This window comes from Oncorhynchus mykiss, chromosome 21 (assembly GCF_057628025.1).
Source record: "Oncorhynchus mykiss isolate SJ-2025 chromosome 21, ASM5762802v1, whole genome shotgun sequence".
In the NCBI taxonomy this organism is placed as follows: Eukaryota; Metazoa; Chordata; class Actinopteri; order Salmoniformes; family Salmonidae; genus Oncorhynchus; species Oncorhynchus mykiss.
In genome coordinates, this window is record NC_143042.1 from 3,816,703 (window position 1) to 3,836,858 (window position 20,156).

General features: G+C 48.4%; 1 protein-coding gene across 5 annotated transcripts in view; it reads right to left on the bottom strand.

Annotated features, from left to right (window-relative positions):
* The window catches only part of LOC110490697 (plexin-B2), a 177,581-nt gene that overhangs the window by 135,999 nt on the left and 21,426 nt on the right, over positions 1–20,156 (bottom strand). Inside the window, exon 2 of one of the 5 annotated variants that reach the window (XM_090213488.1) lies at positions 13,226–13,459. The exons of 3 other annotated variants lie outside the window; for them this stretch is intronic. The gene's annotated coding sequence lies outside the window, so the exon portion shown is untranslated. Of the gene's footprint in view, positions 1–13,184; positions 13,460–20,156 lie in introns of all 5 variants that reach the window. One more of the 5 variants, XM_090213487.1, reaches the window with a different exon arrangement.

Here is a 20,156-nt window from a genome sequence, read left to right on the forward strand (position 1 = left end):
GCTCGAGCCAGCTGCAGGGAGACGGCTCGAGCCAGCTGCAGGGAGACGGCTCGAGCCAGCTGCAGGGAGACGGCTCGAGCCAGCTGCAGGGAGACGGCTCGAGCCAGCTGCAGGGAGACGGCTCGAGCCAGCTGCAGGGAGACGGCTCGAGCCAGCTGCAGGGAGACGGCTCGAGCCAGCTGCAGGGAGACGGCTCGAGCCAGCTGCAGGGAGACGGCTCGAGCGCGGCTCGAGCCAGCTGCAGGGAGACAGCCTGTCCCAAATAGAACCCTATTCAGTGCACTCTTTTTGAACCAGGGCCCAATTGGGAAACAGGCAGTGGGAGTCAATCTTAGGCATGACCAATCAGGAGGCCTACACTGCTATACCAAGCTCCATAATAGACAGGCTTGGGATGCAGAGAGATGGGCGATTGAGAGAGCTGGAGGGACTGAAGGAGACAGAGGGCCAGGGGAAAAAGGTGACCCAGTCAGTCACAGGTGTAGTCTAACAGGATACAGGACTGGAGCAGAGGAGTTTCAGAGGAGTGTCAGAGCTCCGCTGACACTCATTCATCTGACACACACAGTTAAACCCCCAGGGCCCCTGGCCAACCAATTAAATACAGTGAAGAGGGCCTCGTCTGACTTGCGACCCTCCTCCTCCTCCGCAGCTCTAACTCCATACTGAGCAGGTCATTCACTGTTAAGGGCTTTTCCTCAGGAGAATAAGGACACACACGTCTGTATAATGTGTGTGGAAGCCGCCTAGACATGAGATTTCCCCACGGCAGTGAGGTGAGGTGTGGAGTGTGTGGGAAGATCAAACACAATGCTGCAACACCACTGCAACCACACACACACTCCCCACAGAAGTTCGGGAGACTTAATTACAGTAGAATTCCAAATGGATTCATGCATTATACAAAGAATAAACATCCCATTAAAATTCAGGGATTTTTATAGTTTCTTTTGAAGATTTCTGAAGCAGGGTTGGACACAATGAACTCACACAGCTGGTCTGTTTGTCATGTGTGGGTGGGTGGGGTGGTTGTGTGTGCTCTCTTCCTATGTACTTCCGTGTGTGTGTGTTCATTTCTGTGAGTGGTGTTCCTATAAAAACAAAACAGCTTCTCTTCATCACTTGTAGACGTGTGTAAGTTTGTGTGTGTGTGTGTGTGTGTGTGTGTGTGTGTGTGTAAGCGCATGTCAATGCCTGCTGTTCCTAGACCAATAGTTTGTTTTTCCCCTCGGTTGCCTCCTAGCGTGTGTGTGTGTGTGTGTGTGTGTGCGCGTCCTTCCGGACTGTGTGTCTCCCACCATGGCACATCCACCCCATTAGGCAGAAATCAGAACACTGATAGATGCAGGTGTTCACCACGTTAGGATGATTTAATGAACCGCCGTGCACACACACACGGACTCATTGAGCACTAGCCGAGGCCATCCATCCATCACCGGGCCAGTCCTCCATCCATCACCGGGCCAGTCCTCCATCCATCACCGGGCCAGTCCTCCATCCATCACCGGGCCAGTCCTCAGCAGCCAATTAGAAAGGTCTCAGACACAAAACAGACTAAGAGAACACAGCACACTGGCAAACACAGACAGGAACATTCCACTACCAATCTCTGTCTCCGTCTCTCTCCCCCTCTTCCTCTCTCCCCCTCTTCCTCTCCTCAGACTAGTAAACTCCCTGTTGGCTCTACAGACAGACAGTGAGTCAGAGAGATGTTGCTAATTTTGGCTATTGATTAACCCACTGGCTGAGCAGGAGGACAGTGATGAGAGAAAATCTCTCCCTTTAGTCTGTCTGCTCCTCTGGCTCCCCCTCCTCCGTCACCACCGTCAGCAAATTCCCCCTCCACCGTCACCACCGTCAGCCCCTTCCCCCTCCACCGTCACCACCGTCAGCCCCTTCCCCCTCCACCGTCATCACCGTCAGCCCCTTCTCCCCCTCCACCGTCATCACCGTCAGCCCCTTCCCCCGTCATCACCGTCAGCCCCTTCCCCCCCTCAACCGTCAGCCCATTACCCCCCCCCTCCACCGTCATCCCCTCCCCCCCCCCCCACCGTCATCCCCTTCCCCCCCTCCACCGTCATCCCCTTCCCCCTCCATCACCATCAGCCCCTTTCCCCCCCCCCTCCACCGTCAGCCTCTTTCCCCCCCCTCCACCGTCAGCCTCTTTCCCCCCCTCCACCGTCAGCCCCTTCCCCCTCCTCCACCGTCATCCCCTTCCCCCTCCTCCACCGTCATCCCCTTCCCCCTCCATCACCGTCAGCCCCTTCCCCCCCCCCCTCCACCGTCAGCCTCTTTCCCCCTCCTCCACCGTCAGCCTCTTTCCCCCCCTCCACCGTCAGCCTCTTTCCCCCCCTCCACCGTCAGCCCCTTCCCCCTCCTCCACCGTCATCCCCTTCCCCCTCCATCACAGTCAGCCCCTTCCCCCCCCCCTCCACCGTCAGCCTCTTTCCCCCTCCTCCACCGTCAGCCTCTTTCCCCCCCTCCACCGTCAGCCTCTTTCCCCCCCTCCACCGTCAGCCTCTTTCCCCCCCTCCACCGTCAGCACCTTCCCCCCCCCCCCCCTCCACCGTCAGCACCTTCCCCCCCCCCTCCACCGTCAGCACCTTTCCCCCCCCCCTCCACCGTCAGCCTCTTTCCCCTCCTCCACCGTCAGCCTCTTTCCCCCCCCTCCACCGTCAGCCTCTTTCCCCCCCCCCCTCCACCGTCAGCCTCTTTCCCCCCCCCCCTCCATCGTCAGCCTCTTCCCCCCCCCCCTCCACCGTCAGCCTCTTTCCCCCCCCACCGTCAGCCTCTTTCCCCCCCCCCCCTCCACCGTCAGCCTCTTTCCCCCCCCCCTCCACCGTCAGCCTCTTTCCCCCCCCCTCCACCGTCAGCCTCTTTCCCCCCCCTCCACCGTCAGCCTCTTCCCCCCCCCCTCCACCGTCAGCCTCTTCCCCCCCCCTCCACCGTCAGCCTCTTTCCCCCCCTCCACCGTCAGCCTCTTTCCCCCCCCCTCCGTCAGCCTCTTCCCCCTCCGTCAGCCTCTTCCCCCCCTCCACCGTCAGCCTCTTTCCCCCCCTCCACCGTCAGCCCCTTCCCCCCCTCCACCGTCAGCCCCTTCCCCCCCTCCACCGTCAGCCCCTTCCCCCCCTCCACCGTCAGCCTCTTCCCCCCCCCCTCCGTCAGCCTCTTTCCCCCCCCCCTCCGTCAGCCTCTTCCCCCCTCCACCGTCAGCCTCTTCCCCCCCCCTCCACCGTCAGCCTCTTCCCCCCCCCTCCACCGTCAGCCTCTTCCCCCCCTCCACCGTCAGCCTCTTCCCCCCCCCTCCACCGTCAGCCTCTTCCCCCCCTCTCCACCGTCAGCCTCTTCCCCCTCTCCACCGTCAGCCTCTTCCCCCCCTCCACCGTCAGCCTCTTCCCCCCCTCCACCGTCAGCCTCTTCCCCCCCTCCACCGTCAGCCTCTTTCCCCCCCCCTCCGTCAGCCTCTTTCCCCCCCCTCCGTCAGCCTCTTTCCCCCCCCTCCGTCAGCCTCTTTCCCCCCCCTCCGTCAGCCTCTTTCCCCCCCCCTCCGTCAGCCTCTTTCCCCCCCCCTCCGTCAGCCTCTTCCCCCCCTCCACCGTCAGCCTCTTTCCCCCCCTCCACCGTCAGCCTCTTTCCCCCCCTCCACCGTCAGCCTCTTCCCCCCCCCCTCCGTCAGCCTCTTTCCCCCCCCCCTCCGTCAGCCTCTTCCTCCACCGTCAGCCTCTTCCCCCCCCCTCCACCGTCAGCCTCTTCCCCCCCCCTCCACCGTCAGCCTCTTCCCCCCCTCCACCGTCAGCCTCTTCCCCCCCTCCACCGTCAGCCTCTTCCCCCCCCCTCCACCGTCAGCCTCTTCCCCCCCTCCACCGTCAGCCTCTTCCCCCCCTCCACCGTCAGCCTCTTCCCCCCCTCCACCGTCAGCCTCTTCCCCCCCCCCTCCGTCAGCCTCTTTCCCCCCCCCTCCGTCAGCCTCTTTCCCCCCCCCTCCGTCAGCCTCTTCCCCCCCTCCACCGTCAGCCTCTTCCCCCCCCCCTCCGTCAGCCTCTTTCCCCCCCCTCCGTCAGCCTCTTTCCCCCCCCCTCCGTCAGCCTCTTTCCCCCCCCCCTCCGTCAGCCTCTTCCCCCCCTCCACCGTCAGCCTCTTCCCCCCCCCTCCACCGTCAGCCTCTTCCCCCCCCTCCACCGTCAGCCTCTTCCCCCCCCCTCCACCGTCAGCCTCTTCCCCCCCCCCCTCCGTTAGCCTCTTCCCCCCCCCTCCGTCAGCCTCTTCCCTCCACCGTCAGCCTCTTCCCCCCCCTCCACCGTCAGCCTCTTCCCCCCCCTCCACCGTCAGCCTCTTCCCCCCCCTCCACCGTCAGCATCTTCCCCCCCTCCACCGTCAGCCTCTTCCCCCCCTCCACCGTCAGCCTCTTCCCCCCCCCTCCACCGTCAGCCTCTTCCCCCCCTCCACCGTCAGCCCCGTCAGCCTCTTTCCCCCCCCTCCACCGTCAGCCTCTTTCCCCCCCCTCCACCGTCAGCCTCTTTCCCCCCCTCCACCGTCAGCCTCTTTCCCCCCCTCCACCGTCAGCCTCTTTCCCCCCCTGCACCGTCAGCCTCTTTCCCCCCCTCCACCGTCAGCCTCTTTCCCCCCTCCACCGTCAGCCTCTTTCCCCCCCTCCACCGTCAGCCTCTTTCCCCCCCCTCCACCGTCAGCCTATCCCCAGTCTGTCTGAAGACAGACTGAGATGTGGAAGCAGATAAAACAGAATTAAATTAAGCCAAAAGAGAGTTCTCAATGGCACCGCGCTGGTGGGAGCCATTGATTTCCAATGCCATAAGAAACCTCTTATGGGTTTAAACACAGCCTGTTGGACAGAGAGACACGGAGATGCCTCTAACAGAGAGAAGAGAGAGATTATCTAGACAGAAGGTCGACATTGGATGGAATATAATGTGGGCATCGAGGGGTTAAGAGTGTGGAGGTAGTATAGTGAGAGACTGAAAGAAAGCCAATGGAGCATTCTGGGAAACTCATGTAGAATTCCTGCAAGTAATGAGGCAAATGTGGCAACCCCAGAAACTCAACTCGGGCCAGACACTAACAGCAGCCCTAGGAACAGTTGAGGGGTCTATTTAAGAGCAAGCAGCCCTAGGAACAGTTGAGGGGTCTATTTAAGAGCAAGCAGCCCTAGGAACAGTTGAGGGGTCTATTTAAGAGCAAGCAGCCCTAGGAACAGTTGAGGGGTCCATTTAAGAGCAGACCTAGGAACAGTTGAGGGGTCCATTTAAGAGCAGACCTAGGAACAGTTGAGGGGTCCATTTAAGAGCAGACCTAGGAACAGTTGAGGGGTCTATTTAAGAGCAAGCAGCCCTAGGAACAGTTGAGGGGTCCATTTAAGAGCAGACCTAGGAACAGTTGAGGGGTCTATTTAAGAGCAGACCTAGGAACAGTTGAGGGGTCCATTTAAGAGCAGACCTAGGAACAGTTGAGGGGTCTATTTAAGAGCAGACCTAGGAACAGTTGAAGGGTCTATTTCTAGCCTGCTAAGTTCTACAGGTCCTGATGAAACACCAGACATGAGTGACACTGAGACATTCAGCAGATTCCTGACAATGATAACCATCTGACTAGACTCTTCTAGTGAAGGGTAAGACTTGTACCATACAGTAGGAATAATCACCTATGAAGAGAGAGCGTGAGACAGTAGTAATAATCACCTATGAAGAGAGAGCGTGAGACAGTAGTAATAATCACCTATGAAGAGAGAGCGTGAGACAGTAGTAATAATCACCTATGAAGAGAGAGCGTGAGACAGTAGTAATAATCACCTATGAAGAGAGAGCGTGAGACAGTAGTAATAATCACCTATGAAGAGAGAGCGTGAGACAGTAGTAATAATCACCTATGAAGAGAGAGCGTGAGACAGTAGTAATAATCACCTATGAAGAGAGAGCGTGAGACAGTAGTAATAATCACCTATGAAGAGAGAGCGTGAGACAGTAGTAATAATCACCTATGAAGAGAGAGCGTGAGACAGTAGTAATAATCACCTATGAAGAGAGAGCGTGAGACAGTAGTAATAATCACCTATGAAGAGAGAGCGTGAGACAGTAGGAATAATCACCTATGAAGAGAGAGCGTGAGACAGTAGTAATAATCACCTATGAAAAGAGAGCGTGAGACAGTAGTAATAATCACCTATGAAGAGAGAGCGTGAGACAGTAGGAATAATCACCTATGAAGAGAGAGCGTGAGACAGTAGTAATAATCACCTATGAAGAGAGAGTGTGAGACAGTAGTAATAATCACCTATGAAGAGAGAGCGTGAGACAGTAGGAATAATCACCTATGAAGAGAGAGCGTGAGACAGTAGGAATAATCACCTATGAAGAGAGAGCGTGAGACAGTAGTAATAATCACCTATGAAGAGAGAGCGTGAGACAGTAGTAATAATCACCTATGAAGAGAGAGCGTGAGACAGGAGTAATAATCACCTATGAAGAGAGAGCGTGAGACAGTAGTAATAATCACCTATGAAGAGAGAGCGTGAGACAGTAGGAATAATCACCTATGAAGAGAGAGCGTGAGACAGTAGTAATAATCACCTATGAAGAGAGAGCGTGAGACAGTAGTAATAATCACCTATGAAGAGAGAGCGTGAGACAGTAGTAATAATCACCTATGAAGAGAGAGCGTGAGACAGTAGTAATAATCACCTATGAAGAGAGAGTGTGAGACAGTAGTAATAATCACCTATGAAGAGAGAGCGTGAGACAGTAGTAATAATCACCTATGAAGAGAGAGTGTGAGACAGTAGTAATAATCACCTATGAAGAGAGAGCGTGAGACAGTAGTAATAATAACCTATGAAGAGAGAGCGTGAGACAGTAGTAATAATCACCTATGAAGAGAGAGCGTGAGACAGTAGTAATAATCACCTATGAAGAGAGAGTGTGAGACAGTAGTAATAATCACCTATGAAGAGAGAGTGTGAGACAGTAGTAATAATCACCTATGAAGAGAGAGCGTGAGACAGTAGTAATAATCACCTATGAAGAGAGAGTGTGAGACAGTAGTAATAATCACCTATGAAGAGAGAGCGTGAGACAGTAGTAATAATCACCTATGAAGAGAGAGCGTGAGACAGTAGGAATAATCACCTATGAAGAGAGAGCGTGAGACAGTAGTAATAATCACCTATGAAGAGAGAGCGTGAGACAGTAGTAATAATCACCTATGAAGAGAGAGTGTGAGACAGTAGTAATAATCACCTATGAAGAGAGAGTGTGAGACAGTAGTAATAATCACCTATGAAGAGAGAGCGTGAGACAGTAGTAATAATCACCTATGAAGAGAGAGCGTGAGACAGTAGTAATAATCACCTATGAAGAGAGAGCGTGAGACAGTAGTAATAATCACCTATGAAGAGAGAGCGTGAGACAGTAGTAATAATCACCTATGAAGAGAGAGTGTGAGACAGTAGTAATAATCACCTATGAAGAGAGAGTGTGAGACAGTAGTAATAATCACCTATGAAGAGAGAGCGTGAGACAGTAGTAATAATCACCTATGAAGAGAGAGCGTGAGACAGTAGTAATAATCACCTATGAAGAGAGAGTGTGAGACAGTAGTAATAATCACCTATGAAGAGAGAGCGTGAGACAGTAGTAATAATCACCTATGAAGAGAGAGCGTGAGACAGTAGGAATAATCACCTATGAAGAGAGAGCGTGAGACAGTAGTAATAATCACCTATGAAGAGAGAGCGTGAGACAGTAGGAATAATCACCTATGAAGAGAGAGCGTGAGACAGTAGTAATAATCACCTATGAAGAGAGAGCGTGAGACAGTAGGAATAATCACCTATGAAGAGAGAGCGTGAGACAGTAGTAATAATCACCTATGAAGAGAGAGCGTGAGACAGTAGGAATAATCACCTATGAAGAGAGAGCGTGAGACAGTAGTAATAATCACCTATGAAGAGAGAGCGTGAGACAGTAGGAATAATCACCTATGAAGAGAGAGCGTGAGACAGTAGTAATAATCACCTATGAAGAGAGCGTGAGACAGTAGTAATAATCACCTATGAAGAGAGAGCGTGAGACAGTAGGAATAATCACCTATGAAGAGAGCGTGAGACAGTAGGAATAATCACCTATGAAGAGAGAGCGTGAGACAGTAGTAATAATAACCTATGAAGAGAGAGCGTGAGACAGTAGGAATAATCACCTATGAAGAGAGCGTGAGACAGTAGTAATAATCACCTATGAAGAGAGAGCGTGAGACAGTAGGAATAATCACCTATGAAGAGAGAGCGTGAGACAGTAGTAATAATAACCTATGAAGAGAGAGCGTGAGACAGTAGGAATAATCACCTATGAAGAGAGCGTGAGACAGTAGGAATAATCACCTATGAAGAGAGAGCGTGAGACAGTAGGAATAATCACCTATGAAGAGAGCGTGAGACAGTAGGAATAATCACCTATGAAGAGAGAGCGTGAGACAGTAGTAATAATAACCTATGAAGAGAGAGCGTGAGACAGTAGGAATAATCACCTATGAAGAGAGCGTGAGACAGTAGTAATAATCACCTATGAAGAGAGAGCGTGAGACAGTAGTAATAATCACCTATGAAGAGAGAGCGTGAGACAGTAGTAATAATCACCTATGAAGAGAGAGCGTGAGACAGTAGGAATAATCACCTATGAAGAGAGAGCGTGAGACAGTAGTAATAATCACCTATGAAGAGAGAGTGTGAGACAGTACTACTCACTGGATATACTATTGCTTTAATGTATTATAGTTGTTCTCATTAATATTGTTGTTGTAGTTGCTGTTAAATTATATTCCCATTTCCACTACTGCTATTATTTCTGTTGGTCCCACCATTTTGTTATACTTTGACAATGTAATACATTTAACTTGACCATGTCAATAAAGTCTATTGAATTGAGAACCAGGGTGAAGAGATCTGAATCTGTTCTGTATTAGAGCCCCTGTCATACCAGTGGTGTAAAGTACTTAAGTATTACTTTGTCGTTTTTTTTGGGTATCTGTAATTTACTATTTATATTTTTGACAACTTTTACTTCACTACATTCTTAAAGAAAATAATGTACTTTTTACCCCATACATTTTCCCTGACACCTAAAAGTACTGGTTACATCTGGAATGCTTAACAGGACAGGATTCACCCACTTATCAAGAGAACATCCCTGGTCATCCCTACGACCTCTGATCTGGTGGACTCACTAAACACACATGCTCCGTTCATAAATTATGTCTGAGTGTTGAACTGTGACCCTGGCTGTCTGTAAATAAATTAAACAGAAAATCGTGTCTGGTTTGCTTAATATAAGACATTTCAAATGATTTCTACTTTTACTTTTGATACTTCAGAACATTTAAAAACAAATATATTTACTCAAGTAGTATTTTACTGGGTGACTTGAGTCATTTTCTTTTAAGGTGTCTGTACTTTTTCTCAAGTATGAAAATGGGGTACTTTATCCAACACCCAGTCATACCAGGGAACAGGAATGGATGCGTAGCAGACTTCCCAAGAGCACCGGGGCTTTCTCCTTTCCCTCCACTTCCTGGTAAGTAGGGGACTTTGGTCATACTTTAAATAACATGTAAGCCGACGTCTTTAAGCCGAGCAACAATGTGATCTGATCGGCCCACATTGAACCATACAAGGCACCTTTGTCAGCCCTGTGTCCATCGTGGAGTTGCTCTGACTGACAGAGCACATTGTTGCTAGTTCCAGCCCTGCATCATGTTGGGTAGTGCTACTGGAAAGTAGACAAATCCCTCGTGAGTCATTACACACAGAGAAAGAGACATAATATCTCCCTGGAGTTCCCTGTGTTTGCTGATTCAAGGTGGGCGTTTCCCACTGGGCTCAGCAGTAGTTCAATTGTCTACATTACAGTATCTCTGGGCTAGGCAGTAGTCCAGTAGTCTACATTACAGTATCTCTGGGCTCAGCAGTAGTTCAGTAGTCTACATTACAGTATTGCTGGGCTCAGCAGTAGTCCAGTAGTCTACATTACAGTATCTCTGGGCTCAGCTGTAGTCCAGTAGTCTACATTACAGTATCTCTGGGCTCAGCTGTAGTTCAGTAGTCTACATTACAGTATCGCTGGGCTCGGCAGTAGTTCAGTAGCCGACATTACAGTATTGCTGGGCTCAGCAGTAGTCCAGTAGTCTACATTACAGTATCTCTGGGCTCGGCAGTAGTCCAGTAGTCTACATTACAGTATCTCTGGGCTCGGCAGTAGTCCAGTAGTCTACATTACAGTATCGCTGGGCTCGGCAGTAGTCCAGTAGTCTACATTACAGTATCTCTGGGCTCAGCAGTAGTTCAGTAGTCTACATTACAGTATCTCTGGGCTCAGCTGTAGTTCAGTAGTCTACATTACAGTATCTCTGGGCTCAGCAGTAGTTCAGTAGTCTACATTACAGTATCTCTGGGCTCAGCAGTAGTCCAGTAGTAGTCTACATTACAGTATCGCTGGGCTCGGCAGTAGTTCAGTAGCCTACATTACAGTATTGCTGGGCTCAGCAGTAGTCCAGTAGTCTACATTACAGTATCTCTGGGCTCGGCAGTAGTCCAGTAGTCTACATTACAGTATCTCTGGGCTCGGCAGTAGTCCAGTAGTCTACATTACAGTATCTCTGGGCTCGGCAGTAGTCCAGTAGTCTACATTACAGTATCGCTGGGCTCGGCAGTAGTCCAGTAGTCTACATTACAGTATCTCTGGGCTCGGCAGTAGTCCAGTAGTCTACATTACAGTATCGCTGGGCTCGGCAGTAGTCCAGTAGTCTACATTACAGTATCGCTGGGCTCAGCAGTAGTCCAGTAGTCTACATTACAGTATCGCTGGGCTCGGCAGTAGTCCAGTAGTCTACATTACAGTATCGCTGGGCTCGGCAGTAGTCCAGTAGTCTACATTACAGTATCTCTGGGCTAGGCAGTAGTCCAGTAGTCTACATTACAGTATCTCTGGGCTCAGCAGTAGTTCAGTAGTCTACATTACAGTATCTCTGGGCTCAGCAGTAGTTCAGTAGTCTACATTACAGTATCTCTGGGCTCGGCAGTAGTCCAGTAGTCTACATTACAGTATCGCTGGGCTCGGCAGTAGTCTACATTACAGTATCGCTGGGCTCGGCAGTAGTCTACATTACAGTATCTCTGGGCTCGGCAGTAGTCCAGTAGTCTACATTACAGTACCTCTGGGCTCGGCAGTAGTCCAGTAGTCTACATTACAGTATCTGTTCCTCATCCCTTTCCACTCCTCCAGGTCTCTCCCGCTCTGCATCTCATCCCTTTCCACTCCTCTCTCCCCGTTCCTCTCTTCTGTTCATTAAGCTATGCTAACTCAGTAATACAGGAAGCTGTAACACAGAGAGCCTGGGCCTGCCTCTCAGATATCAATACACACTAACCTTCCCATTGGAAACATCAGACAGTGACTGGAGATGAATAGAGTCTGGAGGTACAGGACTGAACACTGGGCTTTTCCATTCTACTGTGTAGTGATGCTGGAGCTAATGAGAGACCATAGTGAAGGCAACGGCACAGCCCTCCGCGACGCGACGCAACCGCACAGCCCTCCGCGACGCAACCGCACAGCCCTCCGCGACGCAACGCAACCGCACAGCCCTCCGCGACGCAACGGCACATCCCTCGGCGACATAACGGCGCAGCCCTCCGCGACGCAATGACACATGTCTACACACATATTTATTCCTTGTAAACACTTGTTGCATGGCAAAGTTCTGATTCAGATTCCACACACAAATGGAACACAATGGCTAATCTAACTTTTCAGGGCATTGCGGAGTTGCATTGACACACACACACACACACACGTTTGACTAAACACACATTCCTGAGAGGAGGCCTGTTGATAGTAGACACACATTATTATGGAGAAACCCAGATAAGAGAGGTGCTTGGCCACCGCTGGCATCATGTGATTATGTGGGGGTAAGGCTATTGGCTCATACAGGGATATGGGGGAAGGGTTGTGTCATACACTGGACACAGCGGATTGGCAGTCTGACAACCTTGACAACAGATCACGGGTATGTGAGCTACTCAGGTACAACCAGGGCTGAGAGTTTGTCCTGGTCAGGTCACATGGTCAGGTGAAACTCCTGGTTCTAGTCATAGCCAGTCTTAGTACTGACAACAGAAGGTCCTAGTCATAGTACTGACAACAGAAGGTCCTAGTCATAGTACTGACAACAGAAGGTCCTAGTCATAGTACTGACAACAGAAGGTCCTAGTCATAGTACTGACAACAGAAGGTCCTAGTCATAGTACTGACAACAGAAGGTCCTGGTCATAGTACTGACAACAGAAGGTCCTGGTCATAGTACTGACAACAGAAGGTCCTGGTCATAGTACTGACAACAGAAGGTCCTGGTCATAGTACTGACAACAGAAGGTCCTGGTCATAGTACTGACAACAGAAGGTCCTGGTCATAGTACTGACAACAGAAGGTCCTGGTCATAGTACTGACAACAGAAGGTCCTGGTCATAGTACTGACAACAGAAGGTCCTGGTCATAGTACTGACAACAGAAGGTCCTGGTCATAGCCAGTCTTAGTACTGACAACAGAAGGTCCTGGTCATAGTACTGACAACAGAAGGTCCTGGTCATAGTACTGACAACAGAAGGTCCTAGTCATAGCCAGTCTTAGTACTGACAACAGAAGGTCCTAGTTAGAGGTCGACCGATTATGATTTTTCAACGCTGATACCGATACCGATTATTGGAGGACCAAAAAGGCCGATACCGATTAAATCGGACAATTTAGTTATTTATTTGTAAATAATTACAACAATATAGAATGAACACTTATTTTAACTCTTAATATAATACATCAATAAAAATCAATTCAGCCTCAAATAAATAATGAAACATGTTCAATTTGGTTTAAATAATGCAAAAACAAAAGTGTTAGAGAAGTAAAAGTGCAATATGTGCCATGTAAGAAAGCTAACGTTTAAGTTCCTTGCTCAGAACATGAGAACATATGAAAGTTGGTGGTTCCTTTTAACATGAGACTTCAATATTCCAAGGTAAGAGGTTTTAGGTTGTAGTTAATATAGTATTTATAGGACTATTTCTCTCTATACCATTTGTATTTCATATACCTTTGACTATTGTTCTTATAGGCACTATAATATTACCAGTATAACAGTTTAGCTTCCGTCCCTCTCCTCGCCCCTACCTGGGCTCGAACCAGGAACACATCCGGAGGAGAGACCCACTCCCCTGGTCCGGAGGAGAGACCCACTCCCCTGGTCCGGAGGAGAGACCCACTCCCCTGGTCCGGAGGAGAGACCCACTCCCCTGGTCCGGAGGAGAGACCCACTCCCCTGGTCCGGAGGAGAGACCCACTCCCCTGGTCCGGAGGAGAGACCCACTGTGCTCACACTGTTAGCCGTCAGCTCCTGTCACAGACCTAGACACAATAGCCAAGCATTAGAGACTTCAGCTGTGGCTGTGTGTGAGGGGGCCAGACACACACCTTATTTCCATAATCTATTTCAGATGGCAGATTCAATTATTTTGCCCTCTCCCCCTCTCATTGTTGAACTTATTAAAAGCTTCACATTCCTGCTCGGGTCCACAGGCTGGCTGGCTAAAAACGAATTACTGAGTTATAGCCTGCTACAGGACAAAGCTCACAGACAGACAGGACTAGGACACAGTGCCTCTGTTGGGACCTGACAGAGAAACACACTCCTTGGACACACTTGGCTGGTGATTAACAGCCAACTACTGTCCCTGGTCTTTTTCTCCTCTATCCTTCCCTCGTTCAGACACTGGTTTGTTTAGATGAACACCAACCCCTCGTTTCCACTCCCATGCTCACTGACCTCAGAACTACCGGCCGGTCCTTATAAGAGCCCTCAGCTGAGCCTGACCGCATATTTACACACACACACACACACACACACACACACAGAACATGGGAAATAATGGTCACATGCTTGGACACACAAGCAGGAAGCCGGGTGGCAGTGTGTAACAGTGTGTGGAACCTAATCCTTCCTCACACATCATTAAGGAGAGAGTACCAGGATGCATCATGTCATTGTTACTGAGAGTAGAAGAGTTAGTCATATAGCTGGATGAAGTGTCTCTGTTGTGGAATGGGAAACGGTAGAACCCTGTAGAACCATAACATTCAGCTGGGTGAACTGTCTCTGTTGTGGAATGGGAAACTGTATAGCACTGTAGAACTGAGGGCAATTCCATTATAATTTTTTCCTATGGCTTCCACTAGATGTCACCAGTCTTTAGAAATTGTTTCATGCTTGTTTTTTTTTTTAATTAAGAAGTATTCGTATTCTTTCTAAGTATTCCTCAGAAGGACTAGTCTTTTGGCGCGCGTGAGTGAGTGCTCCTCGTTCTTTTTCTCCGGTATTGATCACAGTTTATTCAGTCTTAAATTTGAATGTTTATTTACATATTAGGGTACCTGAGGATTGATTAGGAAAGTTGTTTGACTTGTTTGGACGAAGTATATTGGTAACGTTTGGGATTCATTTTGTATGTATTTTGAATGAGGGGAAACCGGTGGATTATTGAATGAAGCGCACCAACTAAACTGGCTTTTTGGGATTATAAAGAAGGACTTTATCAAACAAAATGACCATTTGTTATATAACTGGGACCCTTTGGATTGCAAAAAGATGAAGATGTTCAAACTTAAGTGATTTATTTTAACGCTATTTTTGAGTTTTGTGACACCTGTGCAGGTTATGAATTCATGTTAATGCAGGAAGTGGGTGAGGCGCTGTCCTCAGACAATCAAATGCTATGCTTTCGCCGTAAAGCATATTGTAAATCGGACAAAGCGGTTCGATTACCAAGATTCTAAGCTAAAGAATGGTGTATAACACCTATATTTTTATGAATGTTGAATATTACTACTTTTGTTTTTTGAATTTCGCGCTCTGCAATTTCACCGGAGGTTGTCGAGGTGAGACACTAGCGTCCCAATGATCCGAAAGAAGTTAACATACATTTTAAAGTGAAATATCTGAGTTAACATCACTCTGTTACCTTTGAATTGACCCTGATCAAATTAGTCAGTTAACCAGGTACTCAGTTAACCAGGTACAGAAAGATCCCACAGACCAGCGTCGGTCCACGGACCTGAGACTGATTAACACTACTCTGGAGTCTACATGTTTCAATTCCATTTCAGTTCATTTAAATCCCACTTTCCAAATTATCTCCTAAATGAATTGCACTGACATGGAATGAACCCATGATCCTCTATGTAATGACAGTAGCCCGGCTCCAGCCAGCCAGAGGGCATGGCTGGCATTGGCCCTGCCCATAGACCTGTAATGCTATTGGCATCCTGCCCGGTGTCCAGCCATCCCCTATCCAGGGGTACAAATACCATGCGTGCGTGTGTACTGGCATGGGCTGGCTGTGGTCCTGGCCATATACTAAGTCCCTGGCACCATACCCTGTGTCTGGGTGTCAGGTGGGGAAGGGTTAATCCAGGTCAAATGCACATTAGAAACCTCACCACTGTAGCTGCACGGACACACAGAATTCAGTTCTAAATAAAGAGTACAAACTCACGGACGATCAGTAAAGCTCAAACCATGTTTATTCACCCAAAGGGTCAGACAGCTGAACAGACGAAGACATCTTCACACTGGTATTTAAAGCCTTCCTCCTCTGCCCAGTCTCCTCCTCACACATCTGAACAGCCAATCCACCTCTGTTGCTAGACAGAACTTTAGTGATATCTGTTCTTCCTCACATCATCTGACCTGACTTCGGCCCCGAATTCCTCACTCTTTCCCACAGGATCCCTGATGTCTAACAATAACATTCTGACAATGTAAACGTTCTACATTCCCCTCTCTCCCTCAGTGACATGAATAAGGATATTTCATATTTTCAAGTTTAGAATAGAGGTCGACCGATTAATCGGAATGGCCGATTAATTGGGGCCGATTTCAAGTTTTCATAACAATCGGAATTTTTGGGTGCCGATTTAAAAGGATGTTTATACCTTTATTTAACTAGGCAAGTCAGTTAAGAACACATTCTTATTTTCAATGACGGCCTAGGAACGGTGGGTTAACTGCCTTGTTCAGGGGAGGAACGACAGATTTTCATCTTGTCGGCTCGGGGGATCCAGTCCTGCAACCAGTTAACAGTTAACTAGTACAATGCAATAACGACCTGCCTCTCTCTCGTTGCACTCCACAAGGAGACTGACTGCCTGTTACACGAATGCAGTAAGCCAAGGTAAGTTGCTAGCTAGCATTAAACTTATCTTATAAAAAAAACAATCAATCATAACCACATAATAGTTAACTACACATGGTTTGATGATATTACTAGATATTATCTAGCGTGTCCTGCGTATAATCTGACTGAGCATACAAGCATACAAGTATCTAAGGATCTGACTGAGCGGTGGTAGGTAGAAGCAGGCGCGTAAACATTCATTCAAACAGCACTTTTGTGCGTTTTGCCAGCAGCTCTTCGTTGTGCGTCAAGCATTGCGCTGTTTATGACTTCAAGCCTATCAACTCCCGAGATTAGGCTGGTGTAACCGAAGTGAAATGGCTGGCTAGTTAGCGCGCGCTAATAGTGTTTCAAACGTCACTCGCTCTGAGCCTTCTAGTAGTTGTTCCCCTTGCTCTGCTTGGGTAATGCTGCTTCGATGGTGGCTGTTGTCGTTGTGTTGCTGTTTCAAGCCCAGGGAGGAGCGAAGAGAGGGACGGAAGCTATACTGTTACACTGGCAATACTAAAGAACATCCAATAGTCAATGGTATAGAGGGAAATAGTCCTATAATTCCTATAACTACAACCTAAAACTTCTTACCTGGGAATATTGAAGACTCATGTTAAAAGGAACCACCAGCTTTCATATGTTCTCATGTTCTGAGCAAGGAACTGAAATGTTAGCTTTCTTACATAGCACATATTGCACTTTTACTTTCTTCTCCAACACTTTGTTTTTGCATTATTTAAACCAAGTTGAACATGTTTCATTATTTACTTGAGGCTACATTTATTTTATTTATGTATTATTTTAAAAGTTAAGTGTCCATTCAGTATTGTTGTAATTGTCATTATTACAAATACATTTTTTCTTCTCGTTTTTAAAATCGGCCGATTAAATCGGTATCGGCTTTTTTGGTCCTCCAATAATCGGTATTGCCGTTGAAAAATCATTAATCGGTCGACCTCTAGTTTCGAAGTCAGAACCCATCAACGCACAGACAATTCTCTTAACTACAGTACATTACCTTCATTTGACAAACATTATTTGAAAGAACAATCACGTGACGTGGACATGAGTGGATGACCACAACTGAAAAGGACATTGTCTATTTTAAAGTCACACAGTCATACTGTGTACTCAGGGGAAAAACATTTTATACACAGACCGTGACCAGCCATACAGAAATTAGTTTACATAGACAGAAAAGCCCTGGACCACAGAGTGGTTAACCACCATATTTCTAATTGACACACCCCTCACTTAGGGGGGTTTGAGTGGGTTCTGGGAAGATGAGATGTCAGTCAGTCAGTCAGTCAGTCACACACACCGCTGTGCAGCAATCAGGGACAATCATCACTTGACGAAGAGGACAGAGCCAACAAGACTCAGTCAGAAGAAAGACTCTTCAAATACAACCCAGAGAATGACAGCCCTCAGCATGGGGTCATGACAGAAACACAGTGTGTGTGTGTGTGTGTGTGTGTGTGTGTGTTATTCCTGCTCAGAGGGGATGACAGAGACGGGTTGGATGATTGTCAGTCTGTCTGATGTCAGCAGATCTAGATAAGGTAGGATGTGCTGCTGGCAAGCTTAACACCCTCTGTAATGTAGGGTAACATTGTCAGACAGTGAACTGATACTATATACTGGTTGTTGGGGGTGGGATTGGAGTGGGGGGGGGGGGGGGGGGGGTCTTTGGGCAGCTATTGATCATTTTATTGGATTCCACAGGTCTTAATCATGGTCCAAATCCGATGTTAGGTACTATAGGTATTGAAGATAATATGAATCCTGTTTTTTGGTTGTTTTTTAGTTTTTTAAAATCACTAATTTAAGTTAAATCAATTAGAGATCAAATTACATTTCAACAAAATGTTTCAGGGTGCTAATCCGATCTGTTTCTAACTACAGAAACGATTTCAGAACAATCTGAGATGGGTGTCGATGGTCTTGTCCTTTTTGAAGTGGAATGACTCCTCTCACACTAGGAGACCAATACAAGACCAGCACCACTCTAGCTAAGTACGGTTCAAAACGAACATGCCCCCCTGAAGCTATTCATTAGAGCTCTCTTCTCCTCTAGAGGCACATATCTAACAGGACAAAACGGGAGGGGAAATGACACGTTTAGTGGTGAAATGCCACAGCACCACTCCCAGTCACTCAGCTGAAGAGCTCCTGAGGTAAATGAAAGGGCCAGGATCGCAATTACTGGAGAAAGGCAGCCAATCTCAGGCCTCGCTGTGGACTGCATTGGGATTGGGTAATGGGGTGGGGTCTAGGGGCTAGAACAACAGAGTAGTGGTGTACCCTATGGGTCCTAGTCAAAAGCAGTGCCTATATAGGGAATAGAGACTAGAGAGAGTGGATGGTTGAGAACAGCCACTGTGATTATAGTGAGAAGTGTGTGGAGTGACTGGTGTCAGGTTCTCTCAGAGATATTAGTCCACAGCTTGGCATGTGGACCCTGGTGTTCAATGCCACGTTACAGGACTGACGGTACTGAGAGAGGAAGACTATGGCCACAGTATTCCAGCAGTTTCAACAGCATATCCAGACAGATGTTCGCTAGATGTGTGGCCTGTGTTTAATACACTTCATCATTAGGTGAAGGACAGCCAAGTAGAAAACAGACCAGCAGGAACATGAGTCACCTCACTGACAGAGTCTTAATGACAGTTAATTAACCCTCCTTCCATCAGTCAACGTGCTGTCTCTCAGTGACACCACACACACCTTTCAGTGACATGGCCCGTTGATAAAAACACCACGATGCCACAGCATAACTGATACCCTTAAGTAGCATAATTCACTCACATCGATTAGTAGCTTAGTCCATCCATCTAACAAACAGGGAGAGACGCAGATTCACACGTTGGTCTATGACAAGCAATCCTTCACTCGTCTCCCAGTTTTATGACAAACAGAATAGATTCCAATTAAGCAGCAGGCCTTATCTGCCACTAGCACACAGAGAGAGACAACAGAGAGAAAGAGAGAGCGACAGGAACAGGGAAGTATCCACTACTTTAATCTTCAGCCTCTAAGACTGTCACTCACTATCCTGCTTCTGCTAATTACCAACCAAAACAATCTTGGAACACCACAATATAGACTCCCCGGACAGTTTATTAGGTATCACCCCATTCACAGAAATGATAGTTCCTACAGACTTATGAAGCAGGCATACAGGCATTCAGTTACTGCTCGATTGAACTTTACATTGTGGACTGGATGGATGTACCTAATAACCTGAGTGTATATTCAGTCAGGGACCAGCCAGTGTATCTTCCACAGTATAGTGATGATCAAATCTAACATGGAATGTCATTTCATCTTACTCTGCAACCTGTTGGCCACAGAGGAGAGGATCAGGAAAGGAGAGGAGGATTATGGGTAAATGTCAGATGAGGAGGACAGTGTGCGTCCGTGTGCACACTGAGCCAGCCGGTACAGTGAAAGAAACCCAGAACAGCAGCCTGGCAAAAGAGAAGAATCGGCCCAACAGTCTGAAGATTCCAGGTGATGTCATAAACTGTGCCCTGTTTTTGTGAGGATGGATGGGTGGAGGGAGGAGAGCGGGGACAGCGTGTTTAATGGAACCGACAGAGCACAGCTACCTCTGCAAATCACTCCTCCATCAGCCAGCAGGAACAGTCAGTCACTCCACTCAGTCGCTCCTCTCCGATGACTACAGATAATGCACCCTCACATTCCTTTCCTCCTCCACTCAGATAGGTCCACTCTCTCGTCTTTCCTCTCCTCCCTCCGATACAGGCCTGGGGCCCTCACTTACCACCCTATTCTTCCTCTTTCCCAGATAAATCCAGAGGAACCTCCCACAGTCAGAACAACTTAACCCCTCCATCCCTGGCTTGTATAATGAG